This window comes from Manis javanica, chromosome 15, assembly GCF_040802235.1.
Source record: "Manis javanica isolate MJ-LG chromosome 15, MJ_LKY, whole genome shotgun sequence".
Taxonomy (NCBI): domain Eukaryota; kingdom Metazoa; phylum Chordata; class Mammalia; order Pholidota; family Manidae; genus Manis; species Manis javanica.
Window position 1 is genome coordinate 61,684,530 of NC_133170.1, and position 23,921 is coordinate 61,708,450.

The window sequence follows — 23,921 nt, forward strand, 5'->3', positions numbered from 1 at the left end:
AATGTACAGAATAGCTTACAAGTCCTCCTGATAATTGCCTCTGAGTAGTGACACAATTTTAATATTCAATTTTAATATGCAGACTGATGGAGCAAAGCAATGACTTGACTAATCTCCATGAGTATGGAGTAACAAAATAAATATGTTGCTTTGGAATCAATTATATTTTATTTGCCTTCATGATTTAGTTTTGAATAATATAATAAATTAGCTTACATTCCTCGGACAAATTTGAGTTGCATAGGTGTTTGGGAAAGGACCAATCATTTGGTGGAAGAAAAGCCAATCTGGTGACTTTTTTTTTCTTTGAGAAGACTAGTAATCTAGAAGTTCCTGATTCACTTGCAGATAGTTGCATATTAATCATATACTAAAGAGTTTATGTTCTCTGTATAGTTTGGGGTATTTTTCAAGACCATAAAATAGTGAGAGTTGCTTGTTTTCTTTTACAAAGCAAGAACCTCTAAGACAAAGAGGTTCACTTTTTTTGTTCACTTTTTACTGGAAATAGTGTTGTTCTTGCCTTTATTAGAGTTGTTATATTTTAAGACAAGACTAAATAAAACCTCTGAGATACATTTTATTAGATGTCAGAATTGAATGCCAAAGATATTTCAGATAGGAAAATAAGAGACATTTAAAAATGACCGTCTGTGTTACATGGCTTAAGAGATTGAAAATTAAATCCTTGGTTGTTACGGATCCAGCAAGTTGGAATTGGTTCACTTTGGGAAATGGAGCAGTGATGGGCTTGAAGTTAGTGGATGTTCCCCTTCCAGTGGCCAGAATGGGTGGATCACAGGCTCACCCAGTCCTCAACCTCCATGCAACTTTCTAAACATTGTTTTCTCACTGGGGACTCAAAAACTGCCATCCTCTACTGGTTCTCTGACTTACTTTAAAAAGATAATAGTTTCATCCATAAACATTTTTTCTGGCTTGCTGCAAATGCTGTGAAAGCCACCACTATGGATTTCATAAAACTTCACAGCCCCAAGTATTAAGCCATTCTCTCTCCACTTTATTCCCTTTTTATCTACTTTTGTGTTGAACTTCATGCCCCAGGTCCACATACTTTGTTTGATATATTTAAATTCCTTGTTAATTATTTCCAAGCTTACTAACTATATCCATGCTGGTACTTTAATTGATCACTCATTGAAAAGATTAAAAGGGTATAAGTAATACTAAGAGGACTTTTTTTTCCAAGAGGTAGTATTATATTTTTAAAAAAGCATGGTGTGATTTCATCAGGCAATTTGGGATAATGTGAAATGAAAAATGACAGTCTAGTGTATACATCATTAAGTTGCAAACCAATACTTCATTTGTGCTGTGGATTGAAAATACAGGTTTCCTTCCAATGGCTCACACCATTGCATGTCAATCATGCCACAAGTGACAAAGTTTTAAAACACTCTTAACTGTGTGGTGAAGCAGGCCAAGAATTCTCTCGAAGAAGGCAGCCTATTGGTAAGACAATTCTTTAGAGCTCTTAAAGTCTTCAGCCTGTGTGTCAACAGATGAACATGATTCATCTCCCCTTCTCTTTTTCCTGTGAGGTCATCAATGACCATTATTTGACCAAGGAAAGTTCTGCTAAAAATATACGAATGCTAAAAAGATTTTTTATATATGGCACAGGAGAGCAGGAGGACAGGCTGTAGCCTAGAGACTGAAAAAGCTGATGAACTTCTGAGTGGTCACTAAATTCCTTCTCTGCTGCCTTTTCTCCCTGTCAAGGCAATGATATGTGGAACTTATAAACTATCTTTATATTTTAGAAGTAGACATCTCTGCCTTAACATATTTATCATTGTAATCGTCATAGCAATTCAGAGGGAGAAAGACATTCCCTCTGTTTGTTGCACGGACACTGGAAAGAGCGTTCAGCAATGTGCAAGTGTGAGATGGCAAACATAACCGAAAAGCCAGGTGTTATGAAATCACCACAGGACTAGTGGTACCATGTCCGGATGCACACCCACAAGGATTGAGAGCAGGGACTCCAACAGATATCTGTGCACCCATGTTCATAGCAGCATTATTCACACTAGCCAAAAGATAGAAACAACCCAAGGGTCCATCCATAGATGAATGGATAAATAAAATGTGGCCTAGCCGTATGATGAAATATTACTCAGCCTTAAAAAGGAGAGAAATTCTGACACATGATACAACATGGATGCACCTTGATGACACTATGCTAAGTGAAATAAGCCAGATAAAAAAGATAAATACTGTGTGACTCCACTTACATGAGGGACCTGGAGGAGTCACATTCATAGAGAGTAGATGGTGGGAGCCAGGGCTTGGTGGGGGTGGCAGGGGGGAGTTGGGAGTGGGGAGTTAGTTTTTAATGGGAACAGAGCCTCAGTTTGGGAAGATGAAAAAAGTTCTGAAGGTGGATGGTAGTGACAGTTGCATAACTGTGTGAATGTATTCGATGCCACTGAGCTGTACACATAAAAATGGTTAACATAGTAAATTTTCTGTTATTTTTTAAGCACAATGAGAAAAAGTGACAAGAAAATGAAGAGGACATCTTGGAGGAATATTTAGGATGCAAAATCAGAAAACAAAAGATAAACTCACAGCAGGAATGGATTTTGAGGGCACTTTGCCTGGGTTTGATCCCAGTCCCCTGTTTACTAGTTGTGTGATTTTGAGCAAGCTGCTTGACCTCTCTGAATTCATATTTCTCATCTGTAAAGTGGGGAGAATATTTGTACTTATTGCATATGTTTATTGTAAAGCTGCGAGGAGATAGTGCAGGTTAAGTGCTTAGCACAGGACCTTGCCTAACGGGGACACACAATAAATATTGGCTACCGTCATCATTGGAGGGGTTAACCTGGCCAAGGACTCACTTCTAGTAAATAGCAGCACCTTCTGCAAAAGGTGTGTCAGTCTGTCTCCAGGGCCAATCATCCCCACCATTAGGTCACACATGTCATACATCATGTTACTTGTTGAGTTGAAGGCAAAGTGTTAGTGTTTGGAAAGAAATCATTGAAGCTTAAAGATGATCATAAAATTCATTTAAGAAATTTAAAGGTGTCAGAATATTACTGGTAATGTTAATTACACATTTATCTACTTAATTATTAATATTAATATTTAACTCTTCCTATAAATGAAATTGAAGGATGGATATATATTGTTTGCAAATAAAAGTGCACTTAAAGAAAGCAACAGCACCAGGTGTCCTTAATCTCAAATCAGTGATCTATCAATCAGAATTACATTCTTCCTCCTGACAAGCAGCCAAGTCATCTGTCACTTCAAGTAGTTGAACTTTCATAGAATGTCTACTTATGTAAAACCCACCTTGCTAGGAGCTGAAAATGCAGAGAATAACAACAGACATGCTCCTTGCTACATATGTTTACTTAGTAGAAGAGAAATACCTCCAAACAAATCAGTATAGCACAATGTCATAAAAACACCTATAGAAGTATGTTCAGGGTACAGTGTTCTTGTTTCAGGTTCACAAGGAACAGTATGGAGGGGAGTGGGAATAACCCTACTAGGGCCATGGGGGTCAGGGGAGCTTCCTACAGGAGGACGTTAGGGAGTTTGCCTGACAGGTGCAGAGAGAGCACTGCAAGCAGAAGAGATAGTATACATGGTGGTTCTCAAAATTAAGTGTGCTTCAGGGTCACCTGGAGGGGTTGTGACAGCACAGATCACTGACCCCACCCTGCCTTTCTGATGCGGTGAGTGTGGGGTGGGGCCTGAGAATTTTTGTCTCTGTCACGTTTCCCAGTGGATGCTGATTGCTGATGCTGATGCCCTGAGGACCACACTTTGAGAACCCTAGTTCACATGCCGAACAGAAGCATGAAGTCACATGTGTGTTTGGGGAACCGTAAGTAACTCAGCATCGCTGGGATTGTAAGTGTTTGCGAGATGTGTTAGGGTTAGGGAGGGGTCTTAAGTGCCAAAGAGGTGTGGGCAAGGGAAATAAACACATACTTGCGTGCTCTAACAGCAGCAGGCACTGTGATGATAATATAATGTAATATAATACAGTAATAACGTAATATAATATAATGTAATAATATAATATATATTAAATCCTGACACACGGGAAGGAGATGTTTACAGAACCACTTACTGGGGAGCACACAGTAAACTGATTGAAGGGAGAGAGAGAGGTAGGAGGCCAAGGGCCCCAGATTTCATGGTTGATCAGATATAGGTGAGTGACGCCTAGATTTTCGACTTTGGAGATAGATACCGGTGATGCCAGCGGCCAAGACAGGAAGTGCAGGAGGGGCAAGTTTGTAAATATTCTGTCCAGATTATGGGACCAGGTAAAGCCTCTCTTCAGCAGGTGAGGTTCTCTCTCCACTGCAATGGGACACTAGTCCGGTATGGTGTACTGTCAGCCTGTGGTCACGAGAGGGCGCTTGTTTGCTTTGAAAGATCTCAATTGGTCAGGTCCCGCCACCCAAGGTACTGTTCTTTGAGAAAACAGACCTTTTAAGATTTTCCCTTGGTGTTTTCCGTTCTGTTGAATTCAGTGGTGGCGTTTGCTTGTTCAGTGACTACTCACTTAGAACCCAGCATGTCTAATCCATGGTGCTAGGCTGTGGGTGGTAAAGAAACGAAACATTTTCCCGCTATGACTCTGGCATGGAGCAGTAGGCTCCCAAGTGGGTGCAAGCTGGCATAGGGATATTCCGGGACGTGGTGATGTCAGGGGCAAAGGTGAAGCGGCCAGAAGGTTCTGTAACATAGGATATGTTTAGAGAGGCTGAAAGGAATTAAGTGGCCCGAGCTAGGAAGTTGGGACCATATTTGTTATTCTAATGCCATGGGGGAGAATTAGGGGGCAGTGACTCTTGGAGGTGAATCATAGGAGAGGGGAGGTGGCGGGTGTGCTGTGGCAGCACGATTGACTCAGTTGGAGGTGATGGGGCCTGTACTGGCATGGCATTGGGAGACTGAGAATCGCCTCTGGATACTGTACGAGTGAACATGACCACCTCAAAGGGTAGAGAAAGAATGCTCTCAGTTTGCATATTGGTTTCTAAAGTTAAATACCTTTGCATTATATTAATATTCTTTCCCTCAGATGCTTTCGAGTAGGGTCAGTGGTGAGACATTGCCTATTAAAGAAAACATTACTTTGGCTCTTGTTACAATGGCAAGAAAGACTTTATCCAGGGTTATTTTGACAATGTGAGAGATCAGTCTCAATCCTGAATTCAACAGACAGCTGGGGATATACAGTCACTGGCAGGGAGGGTGGGTGGGTGGAAAATTACTAAGGAAACATCAAGGTAGGGATTTTTGGTAAACTGACTTCCCAGGATTCTTGCTGAAGGCAGGACCAGGGCACCAAGGATTAAGGTGGGGGATTGTCACTAAAATGACTTAACAGGATGCCTGCTACAGCTGCACCAGGCTGGCTCAGGCAGGGGCCACGGATGAGGCCTGGTGGACAAGAGGGCTCAGGTTTGGCAAAGCAAAGATTTTGTTGTGCCTCATGCATTAACTGGATCTTTCATAAATGTAACTTTTGATGTGCCAAGTTGGAAGTATTTGGATTACTTAAATGGGAACATGAGTAAGTGGTGAAATGGTTAAATAAATTAATATTAAGTAAGATGAAACCCTAAACCCTTTTCGTATAAATATAAAGTTTTCTTGAAATTATAGGTCAGTGGGAAAAGTTTGATTCATGAAAATAAATGAAGAGGCAGATAAGCAAATTATTTAAATAAGCTTTTGTTTTTACTTTCACTGAAAGAGATGGTATTAGTGAGTTAAAATAGACTTATAAAATAAAAAAATGAAAATATAAAGTGCTTTTGGTCCTTTGAAATAAGGTGGTATCTTGGTCACCACCAAGTCCTCAGTTAATAGGCTGATTTGCATATGCACACACTGATTTACATTCATCGTGTCCCACACATACTTTATTGAGTGTAAGGTACAAATGTTTCCCTGAAAATCTGTACTTTTCTTTTTTTCCCCATTCTCTCTTAAATGCTCCTTTCACAACCAAGGGGTAGTTAAGCGCACAAGCTCTGGATTATATTCCAGCATCTCTAATACCAGCCCTGTGCCTGCCTGACAGAGCTGGCACAGTTCCTGGCACACACTCAGTCATGACCCATGTTTCTGGTTGACCCTGTCTTTGACCCAAGTTTGCTTGAGTAAGATGGAGTCCAGCCAATCAACTCTGCTGTGTGAATTAAAGGGAAATCATTTTTCCCACTTACTAATGAAGCTTTGGGGTGTCCCTAAACTTCTTGTATTGTACTGTGTGGTGAAGAATGAGTTAGCAACACTCCATGATCCAAGGAAATCCAAAAGATTCTGCGAATTCTTCTTTTCTATGGGATTGTCCAACTTTTAAAGTCCATTTCTCCTTATATATGTAAACCCACAAATGTTATAAACAGAATAAGGGTGTATAAACCTAGGAAATAAGTTCCATCTTCACCACAACACTCACAGAGATAGAGCTAATTGGAAAGAGGCTGATCAACTTGGCCCTGGAGCCCACGATCAGAAGTGATCAGCTATGATTTCTCTGTGCTGCTGATTCAGCAGACCTGTTATCTGGCACTGGGCGAGTTTGCAGGAAGATAGACTGACCTTCAATCTTTGGGAAACATTTTCACCCACAGAGCAGTTTGCCAGGGGATTGAAACTTTGAAAGAGTAGAGAAGGAAAATGAACAAAACCGACCAGATTCTGTTTGCTCCTGGTGGAGAAAGAAAAGGGAGTAAGAGCCCAAAGTTGAGTATCATATTACCTGAGAGGGTTCTTTTGTTCAGCAGGCAAAGGGATCAGACTTGACAGTGTAGTTGAGAGTCGCAGAAGTGGTTCTCTGCAAAGTAATAGATACTTACTTTGAGGGGTATTTATTTCTCACCTAGCTATGTCCGATACATCAGTATCATTGATAACTATTAATACAGGATTAACACTTTTTTATTGATATATTTCTTTATAAATACATTTAACCTTGATTCAAATACAAGACTTGCTAACTGAAATCTTGGGGGAGCAACATGATTGGAGCTCTGCTTGGGTTCATGAGACCTTGATCTGCCAGGGGGCTGAGCTCTGCCCGGTCCCACTCCCCACCCCTTATCTCTCACAGTGTCACCCCAGGGAGCCTCCTGCCCTCCTAACTCTATCTCAGCATCTGTTTCCTGGAGGACCCAGGTGACACAATGCTTGCTTGTTTTCCTCTTCGGGGCACATGACTGAAAATATTTGGAGACCCGGATGCAGAGGGTACTGTGGAGCAGTTTGAGAAGGAAGGGTGCTGGGGAGAATTCCTGGTTCAGATGTGACTCCGTTTATTCTCCATCACATGCCCAGGTAGGGAGGGATGCAGTCACTCCTGCTTTTCAGATGGAAAAACTGAGAGCCCAAGGATTTTGCTGATTTGGCATTTTACAGGCTGGGTGGCAGAGAATCTATCTTGGGATTCAGGCTTGGGGAGTTTAGTGAACACAAGAGTAGGCTGGCCTGTTTCCAAAATGGAAATAATAATAATAATAATAATAATAATAATTATTATTATTATTATTATTTAAATCCAAGGTCCCAAAAGGATGTCAGTGGGCAGAGGAAAGGGCTTCTCTCTGTCTTTTCATTTCCCACTGGCCATCGCTCGCTCCCCCTTTGCGTGAGCTGCTGCAGAAATGTAAAAAGCATGTGCAAAGACTCGGTCTGTTCCATTTGCAGACATATCCAGGGTGCCAGCTGCCCCAGAGAAAAGCATTTTGAAATAAGTATCCTCCCCAACTCAGCCCCTGAATTGCTTTTCCTTTAATAAATCTCTGCTCTTCATCTTTTGTTTGAGAAGTTCATATGAGGCCAGTTAAAGGGTCAGTACGGCTGAACTTCCATTCTCTTTTCTAGTTTTTTCCAGTCCTATTAATGCAGACCCTAAATGTTATTTCTGAACCTTTTATGCTTTATGAGCCCTGACCTCATCCCCTTCATCCATGACAGCAGCTCTGAAGGGCCAGAGGTCAGTTGAACATCATCTCATGACCTGGGGATGCTTGTCTGTCTGAGTTTCCCATGAAAACTGTATGAGCACTGACTCCTAACACTACACTATAGCCTAAACCACTCTCCCATCTAAGTCACCTTCTTAACAACCATTTTCTCTTCCTCCTTGCTAACCCCAAAAGCTTATTTTGTTTGGGTGGTCAGTGTCCAGCCCCAGGACAGATCATGTTTGTGTTAAGTCAGTTCCCTCTGACAGTGATTGGCCATTGGGCTGGGCATGTGACCCACGTTTAGCCAGTGGAGCATAAGGAGAAATCTGATGGGAACTTATGGGAAAGATTTTCCTTTAGGACGCAAGGAGAGAAAAGCTTCATTCCTGTAATTCATCTACCACTGAAGTTCTAATGAATCCCCCATCGTAGGTTGAACCCATATAAATTGCTGATATTTGACTGTTTCTGACCTACAAAAAGGTGATAGGTGTCTATAGTTCATCCTAATACATCTCTGGCCCAGAGGAAATAAAGAGAGTAAAGCAGTTAAGAGAATGTCAATGCTCTGGAGGGCAAAGATGACCCAGCATAAGGGCAAGTGGTGGCTCTGATCAGCAAGGTGTTCCCAGGTGGGAGAGGTTTTCCTGGAGATGCAGGAATCCCTGAAGCTCAGAGAGCACACTGTGTTCCTGGAAAAGCTGAAACAGTTTGATTGACACTAAAGCCCCTCAGGCTCAGTTAATGAGCTTTGAAGACAAACAAATTTTCAGATATTTGGGCAGAAAAGATGAGTAATTTTTAGGAGGGAAAATAAGACTTTAACCTTCTCTCCATTAGTACTCGGTGCTATTAAGTAGTAGAGCCATACCTATGAAATTCTGGGGAAAAGAATGTGACCCAAGGATTTCATATCTAGCTAAGTTGTCACATAAGCATCACAATGTGACTTAAGTTTTAAAAGGATCATTCTGACTGGTATGTGGAGCGCAGACTATGGGGAGAGGATGAGCAGTGACTTCCCATATAATTCAGAGTAAAGCCCACAGATTCACCAAGGTGTATAAGCCCCCTGACCCGGCCACCTGCCATCCTTGGGCTTGGTCTGGTCCCCGCCCTCACTTCTCATCCTGCTCCAGCCACGCTGGAGCTTGTCCTTGAACATTCTGAACACCTTCCCACCTCGGTGACTTGCACTTGCTGTGCCCTCTGCTGGGGTGTTCTTTCTCCTAGATACTCTCATGGTTTGCCCCTCATTCCATTTGGCTCTCCGCTTTCAAGTCATCATATCAGTGAGATGTTTCCTCCCCATCCTGCCTGCTTTATCCCTCACAGGGCTGATCACCACCAAGCATATTTGGTATATTTGATGATCTCCTCTGGTTATTGATTTCTACTTGCATCAGTATGTGAAGGCAACAGGCTTTTTCAAATATTGGAGGAATATAATGTTTATGAGGTTTTTTTCTTTTGGAAGAAGTTTTTGAAGATAAAACCCTACCAATGCAAAGTGGAAAAAACTGTAGCAAAAGGACTAATACAGCATTAGTGCAGGAAACCAGTGGAAAAATGTTTATAAAATTCCAAAGAGAAGAATTAGAACTCAAGAATTTTACACCCAGCCATGTTATCCTTAGATGATAAAGACAACAGAAAAATATACTCAAGCAGAGAATATTCTAGAAATCAAACCAACCAAGAAATAAAATAAAGAACTCAGGAATAGATCAAATGTAGTATTACAAATAGTGGTAAGCTTGGAATCATCCACTTAAATAAGAGATTTCTGGTTATTTTTTAAATGTTTATAAATCTTGATAAAATTCAAATGTATATAACCAGCAACACTTAGAGGTTGGAGAAGGGGAAATGAGAAGCATTATGAAAGTATTACTTTATTGTTTACTTTAACTCATTGTTCCTAATAGAGTTAGATGATTTTGTCTATCAATTCTGATACCAATTCCAATATGTGTATGTGTGCATGAAGGGGATTCCCCACACTGCCACGCAATGCTCTGACAGTAGCTGGGCATTTTATAATTCAACTCAACCATCACTATCTATCTGGAGACAGATTCCTCAGGTTAAGGGCTCAGTCCCACAAGACTGCCCCCCACCTCCACACTTCAGGTGCTAATTCCAAGTCCAGGCTGTTATCTGTGCTTCTGGCCCATGAGCTGTAGATTTATTATTACAATGATTCACTCCTTGAGTTCAATGAATTTGCTAGAGCAGCTCACAGAACTCAGAGAAACATTTTACCTACTAGATTACCAGTTTATTACAAAGGATGTAATTCAGGAACAGCCAGGTGGAAGAGATGCTGAGCGAAAGGTATGGGGAGACAGCTGGATCTTCCATGAATCCACTTGTTCACCAACCTGGGAGCTCTCTGAACCCTGAACCCCATCCTTTTGGTTTTTTATGGAGGCTCCATTACATAGTCTGAATTGATTAAATCACTGGCGCTTGATGATTGATTGATTCAACCACCAGCCTCTCCCCTCACCCTGGAGGTGGGGGGTGTGGGATTGATAGTTCCAAACCTCCAATCACATGGCTGCTTCCCCTGGCAACCAGCCCCCATCCTTAGTGGATTTCCAAAGTCACTCATTAACATAACAAAAGACACTTTTAGGCCTCTCAACCCTTGGGAAATTCCAAGGGTTTTCGGAGCTTTGTGCCAGAAAGAGGTGAAGACCAATTTATGCACTTATGCAAAGCTGAATCCCAGTCCTGCACTAACATAATGAAAAGCCTTTGGCAAATTATTCCACCTCCCATGGATTCAGGGGTTTTTTTCAGATGAAAAAATACTTGCTCTACCTTACAGGTGGTGTGGGAGGAGACAGGAGGGAAAGACAGTCTGGAAAGTAAAGGGTGCCATGGAGACGTGTGGCCCCCAGCCACCTCACTGCTTCTGAGGGGTCCTTAGTCATATCAATATTGCCCCTAGGTTAGGAAGAACCCTTCAAGCTCAGAGATTCCCTCCTAGGTCGCTGGTTGGGAGCCTTTTCATGAACTGGATTCTGTAGTCCTGCTTTTTAGTTGAGAATCCTTAATAGAAGATCTGGAATACAAGAGGAAAGGAATTACTGAGTGCCCACCCTCCAGACAATGAGGAAGCCTGTGAACTGTTATCAGTCCCTTCCTGACTATAAAAGTCAATGTCACCAGGATTTGGAGGCAGAGCGGGAACAAGTCTCTGGCTTAAAGGAGAGAGAAGAGAGAGAGCTTAGTAGGGAGTAGAAGTGAGCAAAAAGCCGTCTCAGAAAAGAAAGGCAAGTACAGAGGAAGGAGAGAAGGAAAAACACCCCATCTCCAGCTCTGATCCAGGAACTATGGTGGAAAACGGTCCCCATGACAGGTCAATTGCGAATAAGCAGATCTCTGTCACATTTCTCCTGCTTCTCCTTTTGTGCGTGTATCCTGTGCAGCCTCAGATGGCATTCCTGTGAAGGATGTTTCTTCAAAGCCATTCTCTCCGTCTCCTAGAATTGACTAGTGACCTTGTCCGTATACAGAGTGTCCGCCAGGGGGCAGCCAAGTACAACCCATTTGAAATGAAGCTCCTCGGCTCCTCCATACAGCCGCGCAACGCCCTCCTTTGGAGAGTCCTCTGTTTTTCCTAGGATCAGGAAGCTTCCTGTAATACACTGGCCGACTTTAAAATCCATTTTCCGTTAGCTGGGAGTAAAGAGTGGAAAAATACAATGAATTGTGGAAAGAAGTGGAACACAGGTATAAATGTCAATGAAGAGGTTTTATAGGCACATGGAAATGTCCCCTTTACAAACCATTGTGACTGTTTTTAGAATCAGAATTGGTCTCGGTGGCTTGTGAGAGGGAATGGAAAAAGAACATCCAGCTTTTACTTAATATTTCAAACCAGTGGTATGTTTGCCTTTCTCTATTCAACAACTAAGTATGTTAATCACCTGCCATATATGAGTGTAACAGATGCCACAGAGAATACTAAGGTGAGTCAGACAAGGTCTGTACCCTCAGGAGATTCACAGCTGACTGGGGAGAGTCACAAGTGACTCTAAGAACAAGTTAAGCATGCCGTAGTCCCGGGGAGCGCACACAGCGCACTCAGGGGGGAGGACGAGTTGGTTCAGAAACGGCACACATCACCTTGACACCTATTTCATTGGCCACGGCAAGTCATGTGTCCAAGCCATTGTTGATAACCACTCCTTAAAATACAACCTTTCGATAATCCTGGAATGATGCACGTAATAATGAAATAATGGTAAAATGTCACTGAGGATCTTTTATGAACGGGTTTGAGCTAGGGGACTTTAGTAAAGCACAAGCTCCAAGATTTGCAAAACGGGCCTTCTCTTCCCTGTTGCACCGAGGAGGCGCGGACCATCCAAGAGATCAGTGACTTTTATGCCCAGGAAATATCCATTGTTCGTGAATCATGGTCTGTGTTTTAGTTTTTATTGCTTCAATTTTTATTCAGTTTATTTAAACGAAAAAAACATACAGGGCAAGAAAGCATAATACTCCCTCAGGGAGGTACAGCAGACATCGTGGAACAACAATAGAGTTTGGCACAGTTGGTGTGTAGGGAGGACTAGTTGTGTAGTTTGCGTCTAGCCTGCTGGGGTTGATACCGACTGATCTCCTCGGGGCTTCAGGATGTCCTGAGTGAGCCCACTTGTTCACTAGGAGAAAAATCAATCATTTACCAGGAAAGCAAGGGGAAGGCCTAGAGGCATAACAGCAGAAAAATAGAAATGGGTGTATAGAAAAGCTGGTGCTGAGGGGCAATCAGTTGAATGAATTTACCAATTAGAATTTTAGGAACTGGGCACCGTGATTCTGAAGCTTATGAAAATGATAAAGAGGCAAGAATTAGTGGGAGTTTTTGATGAGAAGAGTCTGGAAGGGGACATAGGATACCAAACGGTACACATAAAGCTCTAACAATTAAAGAGAATGGTATTAAATCAAGAATAAACAAGCAGATCAAGGCACAGAATGGAGAACTCAAAAATAGATCACTTGGTATGTTTAACTGCATTAAATGAAGCCTTCCCAAACTATGGGAGGGCTAGCTCAATTAATAGATAGTTTGGTGGAAATTGATTCTTGGGGAAGAAAACCAGTTAAGAGTCCATCTCATCCCATATCGCAAATACATTTTAGTTGCATCAAAGAAATGCATAAATAGAATCGTGGATAAATTAGAAGAAAATATGGGTGGTTTAATTCCCTCAGGGTAGGGAAGTTCTTTCTTTCCAAGAGTAAAAACAATAGAAAAAAATCCCTAAGACAGAAATTAATAGATTGACCACATACACTTTTTCCTATAGAAAATGAAAAACCAAAGATGAACAGTGAAAATAAATACTTGTCCGAATATATTAGAGTTGTGTCCTTAAATGCACAAAGTACTCAGACTAACTAATTAGGATCCTGAAGGGGAAATGAGCAAAAACAATGGGCAGACAGCTCATGCAAAGGAAGTGTAATTGGACAATAAATAATTGCAAATGAAAAGTCGAACAAATTGTCAACCTCAGCAATAATAAAAGAAATGAAAAGCAATAGCACAAGACAACATGTTTTAACTTATTAAATGAGCAAGGATGAGAAAGATGCCAAACTGCAAGGCTGCGTAGAGAGAGGCAATCCTTGGCATCTGCATTTATCACTTCTACAGGGAGAGTTTGGCACCAGAGACAGGAAGCTTCTTTGATCCACTAGTTCAATTTTAGGAATCTATCTGGTGGGTCACTCTCAGCTGTTTATCGTAAGGAAATAATGAGTGAGATGGTCAAAGATTTTAGTACAAAGAGAGTCGTTAAGACATTCTTCACAGAGTCAAAATTTTGAGAACAGATAAAACGTCTAGTGCATGGGATTTGATCAAATGAACTGGGGCCCAGTCAAGAATAGAACAAGAATAGGCACGTGAAAAGTGATGCATTTGAAGAAAACATCTCCTGGGGGCTGCTTAGTAGTGAAGGGCAGGAAGCATGCAATGCTGCACTTTGAATAGATATACAATTCAAAAGGTAATAATTTTCCTCCAATATAGCACAGAGTCGGGCTCCTTCCCTCTCCTGGTCTCCATTCTGAGGGCAACCCAAAGACTTTCGCTCTCAAATAATTTACAGGTAACAACAAGTGACAGAGGAGGAGGCAGTTTGGCACAGCCGATCCCACCAGGGTGGACGCGCAGGTCACTGCTCTCACCTCGGCCTCCCTGGTCTGCTGTTTCTCCCATGCCACCTGAACATGCACCCTCATCGCCGCTGTTCTCTTAGTCACCAGTGTTCTGAGTGAAAATTCACTACCATTTTTAGGATGAGGGCTTCTATCTCCCACCTCTCTTTTGGAGTGTTTTTGTAGCTACGTGAACTTGAACTTGGGTCTCTGTAAAAGAGATGCTCCCGGGACAGGACTTGTGCCCCTGACATCTCTGTTCCCATCTCCTTCCTATCCCTACCTTGGCCTTGGGTCATTTTGTCTTCCTGATTGGAAGTTAAGCCTTTGGATTCTTCTTTTACATTAATTAGAATACTCCAGGAGACTCGGAAAGGGTTTCTGGAGGGAACCTTCGCATATCGGAGGGGCCTGTCAACAGTGGGGGACGTCTAACATTATTTGGAACCTTAGAATGACTTTGCATCTTTGGTAGAAAACCTTGAACCTTCCAGTCAGATTTCTGCCTGGTGTTTTGTAACCAAATCCATGTTTCTGTGATTGTGGTAACAGAAGTCTGCTTCATACCAGAAACATAGCCAGTCATCTGGCTGGGCTCTTTACCACCCACACATCTCCATCAGTCTCCTCCATTTCCCACCTCACCTCTCAGCCCTCCCGTTCAGAGGCCTGCTCCATCCCCTGGACCAAGTAGATCCCCCAAGGCTGCTCTTGAATCCCCCACAACCCATGAGCTGGCAAGGGAGAAAACCCCAAAGCAGGTGTATTTAGGAGCTGGTTAGCACTGTGGGCAATGGGGCTCAGTCCAGCCCAGGAGTCACCTTTAGAATGGAGTGGACCAGCCTCAGAATTGCCCCACTGAGAAGTGAGTTACCTGGACTGTCTCCATTGACTCATTGCTTACCCACTGGGTCTGCCCTGGAGGTGTTAAATCCCCAGCCCTCCCAGGTTTCCCAGGGACAAGCTGAGCGCCCTCCAGTGGAAGCCCTGGGGCTGGTGAGAAGCAGAGGCAGGCACTTGAGGAGTGGAGCTGGCTGCAGCCTGGAAGTGCTCACTGCAGCTGCAGGAAAACTGAGGCTACAGGCAGGGCCTCAAGGCAACTGAGTCCCTTCAGAGGGACTACGCACCTCAGTGATGAGGTGCACGGACTTAAAGAAATTTCCAGGCTAAAATTAGCACAACCGTACTTAGTGAAACACAAATGTGAGCTTTAGCGCACTTGCTGATCTGTGCATGAGTTGGGATGCGAAGTTATTTTTAAAGAATAAACCCGGCCTGTGGATGCTCTCTTCTCTCACTGCTGAGCAGCAGAGCAGAGGTTTTCTATGCAGGCATCTGTCCTCGTGAGGATTCTTGAGGTCAAAGCATGACGTTGGCTCAGGCGTGTGGTTCCATTTGTAACTGTCAGTGCCGAGCAGTGCATGCCAGGTACTTGCCAGGAGGTATAATCTTAAACTCACTGCTGCCCCACATCTATTGGGAACTTGCCTGAGAACAGTCTTGTGAAGGGTAGGAGCCCAGCCAGATGGCAGGTGACCTGAAGGGCACAGGGTCCTTCCATTCTTCTAGACCAGGGGTTGCATGGTTTTGCTAAAAATGGCCAAGTGGTAATTATTTAGGTTTCTCAAGCCAGGTAGTCTGTTGCAACTCCTCAACCCCACCACGGTAGCTCAAAGGCAGCCACAGACAATACATCAAGGAATGGGCATGGCTGTGTGCCAATAAAGCTTTATTTATAAAAACAGGCTGTGGTCTGGATTTGGGCCATGGGCCATACTTTGCAGACCATTAGTTAGTCTAAAATCTAACATTGGATGGACTAAGGCAACCAGCATGAGTGCTCTTCTGGAATTGTGGTATGTCAGGCCTTGTAGAATTAATTAACTCTCATGACTTAGTGCAGGTGAGTCCAATTTATTAACCTGTACTTGGCTGTCTTGACTGAATTGCAAGAAGTAGCCTGCATTGGTTGACGATGGCGTTGACAGAGAAACTGCCTTGTCAAAGTTACCCTTGAGTCCACTTCAGGATGTTATTGGGATGTCAGTCCTGATGTTTTGTGATGTTTTTTTTGAGAATGCCTGAGCTCACTGAGCACTCAGCTCATCCTTTGTTAGAAGCACTCTAAGTTAGGCCATCTAACCAGATCTTCGTTTTCACTGTGGCTTCTAGAAAACGCAGAGTTGACTTTGTGCATCCACTCATTGAAGTGTGCAGGGCAATCTGGGCTACGATCTGGAAGGAGCCTCATTCTTGGACCGGGACTGGTTTTCTTTTTCATCTTCCCATAATCCATCATGATGAATTGTAGGTTTCCTTGTAAGCTGCCTCAAATCCCTTTTGGAACAAGGCAGGAAAGAAAACAGGAGAAGGGAGGGAGAGAGGAGGGATGTCCCTGTGTTTCCCAGCTTGGACACCACATTTCTCGTAGGTGCCCACATAACTACAGTGTGAGTTCCCACTCGATTCACCAAGGAAACCTGGCCTTTTGCTCGGTTCCTCATTCTACCTATTTCTTGGAATTTCCAAGGAATGCTACCAAGTGCCACAAATCCGTCTGTTCTTATACAGGTCACATCTTGCCATCCTGACTAATCTATCCGTGGGCCCATCTCTGAATGTTCCAGAGCACTGTTCAGACCAGCTGATAATATGTAACAAAACTTATTGGCTGGTCCGGGGATAACAGAGGAACTGCAATGCAGAAGAAACAAACTAGCCTGAAGACACTTTCAGGGCTGCCTAGGAGGTGATGGGAAAAAAATTGAAAGAATAATTTTTTATGGTATGTGAATATAAGATGAAATTAAAATTTCAGCGGCCATGAGTAAAGCAGCACAAAGCCAAGCCATTTAAGTATTGTCTGTGGCTGCTATGCCACACAACTGCAGAAATGAATAGTTTCAAGGGAGGCTGTATGGCCTACGAAGCTTCAAGTATTTACTATCTGGCCTTTCACAGAAACCATTTGCTGACTCCAGCCTTAGACCAGGGTCTTCTCCTGAGTATCTCTCTTATAAGCCTGATGGCCTTTGTTCTTTATTTTAGGGGCAGAAGCTGGTTAAGTCCTGCCCTGGTTGCACCTGCTGTCCCCTCTACCTGGAGGGCTCTCCCCTCCCTTCTCTCCACCTGCTCCTCACCTGCAGGCATCCCTGACTTTTGTGGCTGAGTCAGCTTCCCCTCTCAGCTCATGCCCTTGTCACCCTCTCAGGATTACACTTGTTGGGGTGAGGATTTGTTCACATCTGTCCTGCCTCCAGACAGCATGCACCATTTCCCAAACTGATGGAAGTCAGTTTAGAGGAAAACATAAAATACAACATGATAAGAGCACAGTCTTTCCCCTGGCCACCTCTGCAACTCCAAACCACAATCGTCTGTATCCTTTTCTTATTCCAGCCACATAGGTATTATCCTTTTAGCTCATCAGCTGCAGACATTTTCAGCTTTGCAAGCCATCTGGTCCCTTATAGCAAGAAAGCAGGCATAGACAGTGTATCAAGGAATGAGTGTGGCTATGTGCCAATAAAACTTTATTTACAAAACAGGCTGTGGGTCCACGCACCCTCCAGACCCTTTCCTCTTCCCGTCCTTTGTCTGATGAGCCATCACTTTTATCAGATCAAGGCTGTTAACTTTGGCCATCTCCTGGAACAATTCTTAGGAGCCTACTTCTAATTTATAAAAAGCAGATCTCTGATTGATGTGTAGTAATGGGAATCCCTGGGAATATCCAGGCTTATCTCCGCTTGTCAGTGACTTTTAAAATGGTTTGCTGCCATCCAGTTCTGTTCAAGTGAAAGAAGGAAGCCTCTTGGAGCATGAAGCATCCTTTATAAACAAGCCTGGGCCTCATTCAGCCCATGCACCACAAGTTGGGGTCACAGCTGGAAGCATTTTCCTGGGAAATTCAGAGTTGTCAAAGGCATTTATCTCGTATTTTATTGTAATTGGTTAATTTATGCTTTATTTACCTTGTGGATAGGATCTGAAAGTTAACACTGGGGTAACTGCTGTCTTTTTCTGTTCTACATTGTCAGGAAAATATATGTCTCTTTGGTTAAAACGTTTAAAAAATAAGAAATGGAGCTTGGGAATCAATTTTCCACAGCTCATGACATAGACCCCCAGGCACCATGGTCTGCTTTCTTTTAAGTCAAATGAAACTAGTTTCTGCGAAGAACATTCAAATGTTTCAGCTTAGGCTGCAGAATTTGGAACCAATCTTCCAGGATCAGTGTTGCTAGAAGTCAGTCCAGGAGCAATTGGTTGGAAAATGCTGATTCCTAGGAGGAAAATAACTGAGAAGCCCAGGAACATGGCTGCCTCATGGTTCCTGTGAGCCTGGGCCTGCGCTTCCGGTTCTCCCCGCTTGTGGCTGCACATATGGCATATGCATCCTGTCCTGCCTCTGTCAAGCAGTTGCCAAGTAGAATTTGCATTTAATGTTGCTCATCATTTCCAATTGTTCTCCAAATAAAACAGGCCGTGGAGCTGGGGTGAATGCCTTCAAAGGCGTTTTTTCCACTGGATATGGGTCCAGAATAAATACTAAAGAGGAATCTGCTCCTTCAAGCACTTCTTGGAGATAGCTTTTAATTCAGACCAGTTTGCAAGCCATTGATAGATACAGAAGAGCGCGGGTAGGCAGAGCAACACCAGTTAATGTGCTGTCCCAGCCAGCTTCACCAAGGACAGTCCTCTGCTGAAGTCCAGCTGTTACGCTGTGAGTGGCTTTCTCTCCTCTCTGCCTCTCACTCCAACCCTCCTCCCTCCCTCCTTCCCCCTCTCTTTCAGCTGCAGGCCAATCACCTTTAAAAAAAACCTTTTGTCCTGCAATAATTGTAGACTCTACAGAAAGTTGGAAAAAAAGTATAGACAGTCTCATGCAACCCCAATTGTTTGTCTTAGGTAACAATAATAAAATAGCAAAACCAGAAGATTGACAGGGGTACAAAGTATGTACCTAATTCTGTGTCATTAAGCCCTTCATTTAAAAAATTTTATTATTTATTTATTTATTTAGGTATCATTAATATACAATCAAATGAGCAACACCGTGGTTACTAGATTCCCCCCATTATCAAGTTCCCACCACATACCCCATTACAGTCATTGTCCATCAGCATAGTAAGATGCTATAGAGTCAACACTTGTCTTCTCTGTGCTATACTGCCTTCCCTGTGCTCACCCCCCCATGTTATGTGTGCTAATCGTAATGCCCCTTATTACCCTTATCCTTCCCTTCCCACCCATCCTCCCCAGTCCCTTTCCCCTTGGTAACTGTTAGTCCATTCTTGGGTTCTGTGAGTCTGCTGCTGTTTTGTTCCTTCAGTTTTTGCTTTGTTCTTATATTCCACAGATGAGGGAAATCATTTGGTACTTGTCTTTCTGCACCTGGCTTATTTCACTGAGCATAATACCCTCTAGCTCCATCCATGTTGTTACAAGTGGTAGGATTTGTTTTCTTCTTAGGGCTGAATGATATTCCACTGTGTATATGTACTATATCTTCTTTATCCATTCATCTACTGATGGACACTTAGATTGCTTCCATTTAAGCCCTTCACTTTTTTAATGCCCACTTTTTTAAGTGTTTATTCCATTTTCAGCATTCTTAACTTGCTCAAAGAACAGTGCCTAACATTTATATTTTTCTGGAGAAGGCACCCTGTTTTCTCATTTGCTCACTTCCAGGGTATCCAACTGGGCTGGGTCCTCCTGGAAGGTATACCCACAGGGGCAAGAAAATTTGTAGATCAAGTCCCCAGTCTTGCCAGGCCCCTTTGGAAGTGCTCTCACATACCTCGTCTTGTTCAGTCTCCATTTATTTTCATTTAATAAGTGAAAGAGATGAAACAGAAATGAGCCCATTTCACTCCTGATGAAAAGCTCTGATTACAGATTTGATGAGAAAGCTGTTCAAACCATGGCCTGAAATGAATTTGTGGGCAATCTGCACACGTCTGTCAGGCGGGCAGTCTCCCGTGACGTGGGTAATTGCAGGCGAGCAGAACTGCAAATTGCTCAGCATCCTGCAGGAGGGGAGAAAGGCTGGCCTATCCCAGAGTGGAGGGGGCTGGCCTATCCCAGAGTCAAATGTGCTGGGAAGCAGGTAAGATATGTGTTCTCAGTGCTTACACTGAGCACTTCTGTGACCAGAAGAGTGTGACTTTTCCCCTGCCAAGCAATTCTCTGACATCAGCTGGTGTCCTGCAGTTGAGCTTGAATTCTGGAGACAGAGTCAGAACCCACAGGTGGCGGGCTTGGTCCCACAACACTGTACCCCCTAGATGCCTGCTGCAAGTCCAGGTTGTCACCTCTGATTCTGACCAAGTAGCTATAAATTTGAGGTTCCCACGACTTTCTCCTCCTCCTCCTCAAGTTTGATTAATTTGCTAGAATGGCTCACAGAATCAGGAAACCACTTTACTTACCAGACTACCAGTTTATTATAAGAGGATGTAGCTCAAGACCAGTCAGATGGAAGAGAAGCATGGGGGATGGGCCGGAGCCTCTGTGCTTTCCAGGGGCACCATCCTCCCAGCACCTCCAGGTGTTCACCAAGCCCAGAGCTCTCCAAACCCTGCCCTTTGGGGTTTTATGGAGGGTTCATTATGTAGGTGTGATGGATTAAATCACTGGTCGCTGGTGATTAATCCAATCTCTAGCCCCTCTTCACTCCCTGGAGGCCAGCGGGTGGGACCGAAAGTTCCAACCTTCTAATCACAAGGTCCGCTCCTGGCACCAGCCCCCATGCTCAGGGGCTTTCCCGAGTTACCTACCACAAACCCAGGTGTGCTAAAGGGGGCTTGTTAGGAATGGCAAAAGACACCTTCATCTCTCTTATCACTTAGGAAGTTCCAAGGGTTTTAGGAGCTCTGAGCCAGGAAAAGGGATAAGACCAAATATATATTTCATATTATAAATCACAATCCTACAGGACAGAATTCACCCTTGTACGTTCTGGTGAGAAGGTGGGTCTGTGTGTGCTCAGGAATTTGAGTGGGCCTGCAGCCTCTGTTCCCTTCAACCTTGAGCAGTGGCCCTGATCTCTGAGTGGAGCCTAGGCCAGTAGGTCAGATGAACTGGACTCAGGACCGGACCTGACCAGGTGGGGGGAGTCCAGCAGGCACGTGGGCTGTTCCTGGCTCTCTTTCCACTCGTCTGTCTGTCCTTCACTGGAAAGGCATGGCAGGCTGGTAGGGGCGGGGGGTGAGAGGGGTGCACTGTGCTCACATCTTTACAGGGATCAGGGGAGCACTTGACCATGGAGCACTTGGGGAGGAGCTAGTCCAAATCTGCATGGGCTGCAAGTGTGGAATGCACATTAGGTTTCAAACATTAGGACATACAAAGAATGTAGTTGATCTCATTAATAATTTGTTATGTTGACTGTATGTTGAGATGGTAAGATCTTGGATAAATTGAGTTACAACATCTTTTTATTCATCTCACCTATTTCTTTTTACTTTTAGATTTTGGCTGTTAAGAAATTTAGAACTGCATCTGTGGTTCACATTAATGCTCTGCTAGACCTAACTATGCTGCTAAATATGGGCATCCCCTCTGAGTTGCTATCTCCTTGTTTGTAAAAACAGGTGACCTCAAGGGTCTGTGTAGGGCATCCTGGAGCTTGGTGACCAGAAGGGGGCTTGGAAACATGACTAGAACCATTTCTGCAGAAAGGGACATTATGAGGAGAGGCATAAGGAAGCCGAGGCCAGGACTGTGTTGTGGGGAGCTTGACAATTCAAGCTAGGAAGCAGATGGGGCTCAGGGTCATCATTCATGCTCTTGCAGAGACGTGAGCAATTTGTAATCCAAGGAGAGGGAACTAATGCTCAGAGAGATTAGATCAACAGCAGAGAGGGTAAATTGATGGAGGAGCCCTCACTGAGGGAGGAGAGAAGATTTAAGAGCTGGGCAGAGTTAACCTTGGAAGGGGCCAGGAGAGAAGGGAACAGGTGAGAGATAAATGAAACGATTAGCACCCTTGTCAATGCTGTGCCTCAAAGTGCAAACGAAATGAAATTGGGTGCCCCAGAGGATGTGGCAGCTGACAGGTACTGCAGGGAGTCAGAGGGGAGAAGGTATTTGCTGCAGAAAGGACAATTGGAGATGGTGGAGGAAAACGAACGTTGTGGGCAGGATGCATATGGAGGCATGGAGTGTGGGCTTGCTCAGACAAGACACAGGCTGATGAGGCCACGCTGCGAAAGGCCGCAAATGCCAAGTAAAAGTAGCTGCAAACCACATTCTAACAATATGCAAACTTGAAAAGAGAAGTAAGCATGTTTGGCTCTCGGAACCTAAACAGGCTACTTTCCCAGTGTTTGTGCCTGGTGACCCAGAAAGGACTTATCTCCTCTTAATTCCCCCCAAATTGTTTGGGGCTTGAGCATCCTTTGCAGATCATGGATTCCAATATCAGGGTGGAGAGGTGCCACCAGCACCCATCTCTAGCCAACCCATGGAGAGAGATTCGTGTTTGTGCCTCCTGTTTGAAACCTTACTTTCTGCCTCATTTCTTAGGTGTGTCTTGAGAACTCACCATCTCTCCCAAAGTCTCAGCTCCAGACAGAGCTTGGTCAAACTGCCACCATGGCTGTCTTATTATTGGCCCTGTTGCCAGATCTCATCTGCCCCTGGTGAAAGCATTTGCCTCCCTCTTGCCAGGAAGGAGGGGAATGGGACTGGGTCCTGCCATCCTGAGGTTTAGCTGGCTGGATGGACTGGACACTGCCTAGCCCCCAGTCAGTGACCCTCTGTCCCTCCTCCAGCTTCCCCGTGGAACGCCCTCTGCTCCCCTAATCAGCCTGTCAGCACTCAATACCATGTACACTCCTTCCCAGCCAGGAGCTTCCTTCCTTCTCCCTCCCAATCAGGGAGACAGGAAAGTCCAGCCTCTTTCTTTCGGCTCCAAACCATCTTTCTCCTGTTACCACCAAACCGAGGACAGTCTATTCTTTTTACTGGCTTTTGGCAGTAACTCTGGCAAATAAGATCTTGGCATTTTGGAGGCCAAACATGGGGGGGTTCTTTCCTCCACCCATCCCACCCCACTTTAAAAAATGTCCGTCTGTCTCTTAAGTGTTGATTTTCCTGCTATTTTTAAGTTCAATCAGATTGGATTTCGTTACAGGAAATACCTCCCCATTCTCTCCCTCTCTCTCCCCCACTGTTCGCCCTGGTGTGGCTCAGGAGGCTTTGGGCTAAGGAGGCCTGCAGTCAAACTGAAACAATATATCACTTGGAGCCAGGCATGTAAAATGAGGACGCACTTCTCTTTCCAAATAAACCTTGGTGCCCCCAAATGGAAAAATCCAGCTCTCAGAGCATGAGTCTGGTGGTTGCTCTCGGGCTGAAAGGTGCCAAGTTTGAGTTAGTAAAGAGAAAGAGTTTTATTTTGCAAAAGCCAGGCTCTCTCAGAGGTTTATCCTGCCTCCTGTGGAGGAACTATTTTTCTGGCTGGATGCTGGGAACAATGCAGAACCCCAAGGGGGCACTTGTGTGTGGGATCTTCAAGGGACTGTGTAAGGCTCTGTCTGACAGGCCCCAGCCCCCTGAATTCGAACACGGTGAGGAAACTGGGCCACAGCAAGGTTAAATGCGCTGTGTCCACAGCAGCACATGACACGGATGCCACTGGAACTTGGGGCCCCTGGGCCAGGCACACACCCACCATCTGTCTTCTGCCAGCGGGGGGCTATCTTGTCATTGAAGAGGAGGAAGAAAGAACAGTTCAGGGAT

General features: G+C 44.0%; 1 protein-coding gene across 2 annotated transcripts in view; it reads left to right on the plus strand.

Moving 5' to 3' along the window:
* Positions 1 to 23,921, plus strand: part of RFLNA (refilin A) — a 227,290-nt gene that overhangs the window by 58,734 nt on the left and 144,635 nt on the right. For both annotated transcript variants that reach the window (XM_037014241.2, XM_037014242.2), the window contains exon 2: positions 3,770 to 3,871. The gene's annotated coding sequence lies outside the window, so the exon portion shown is untranslated. The remainder of the gene's footprint in view (positions 1 to 3,769; positions 3,872 to 23,921) is intronic.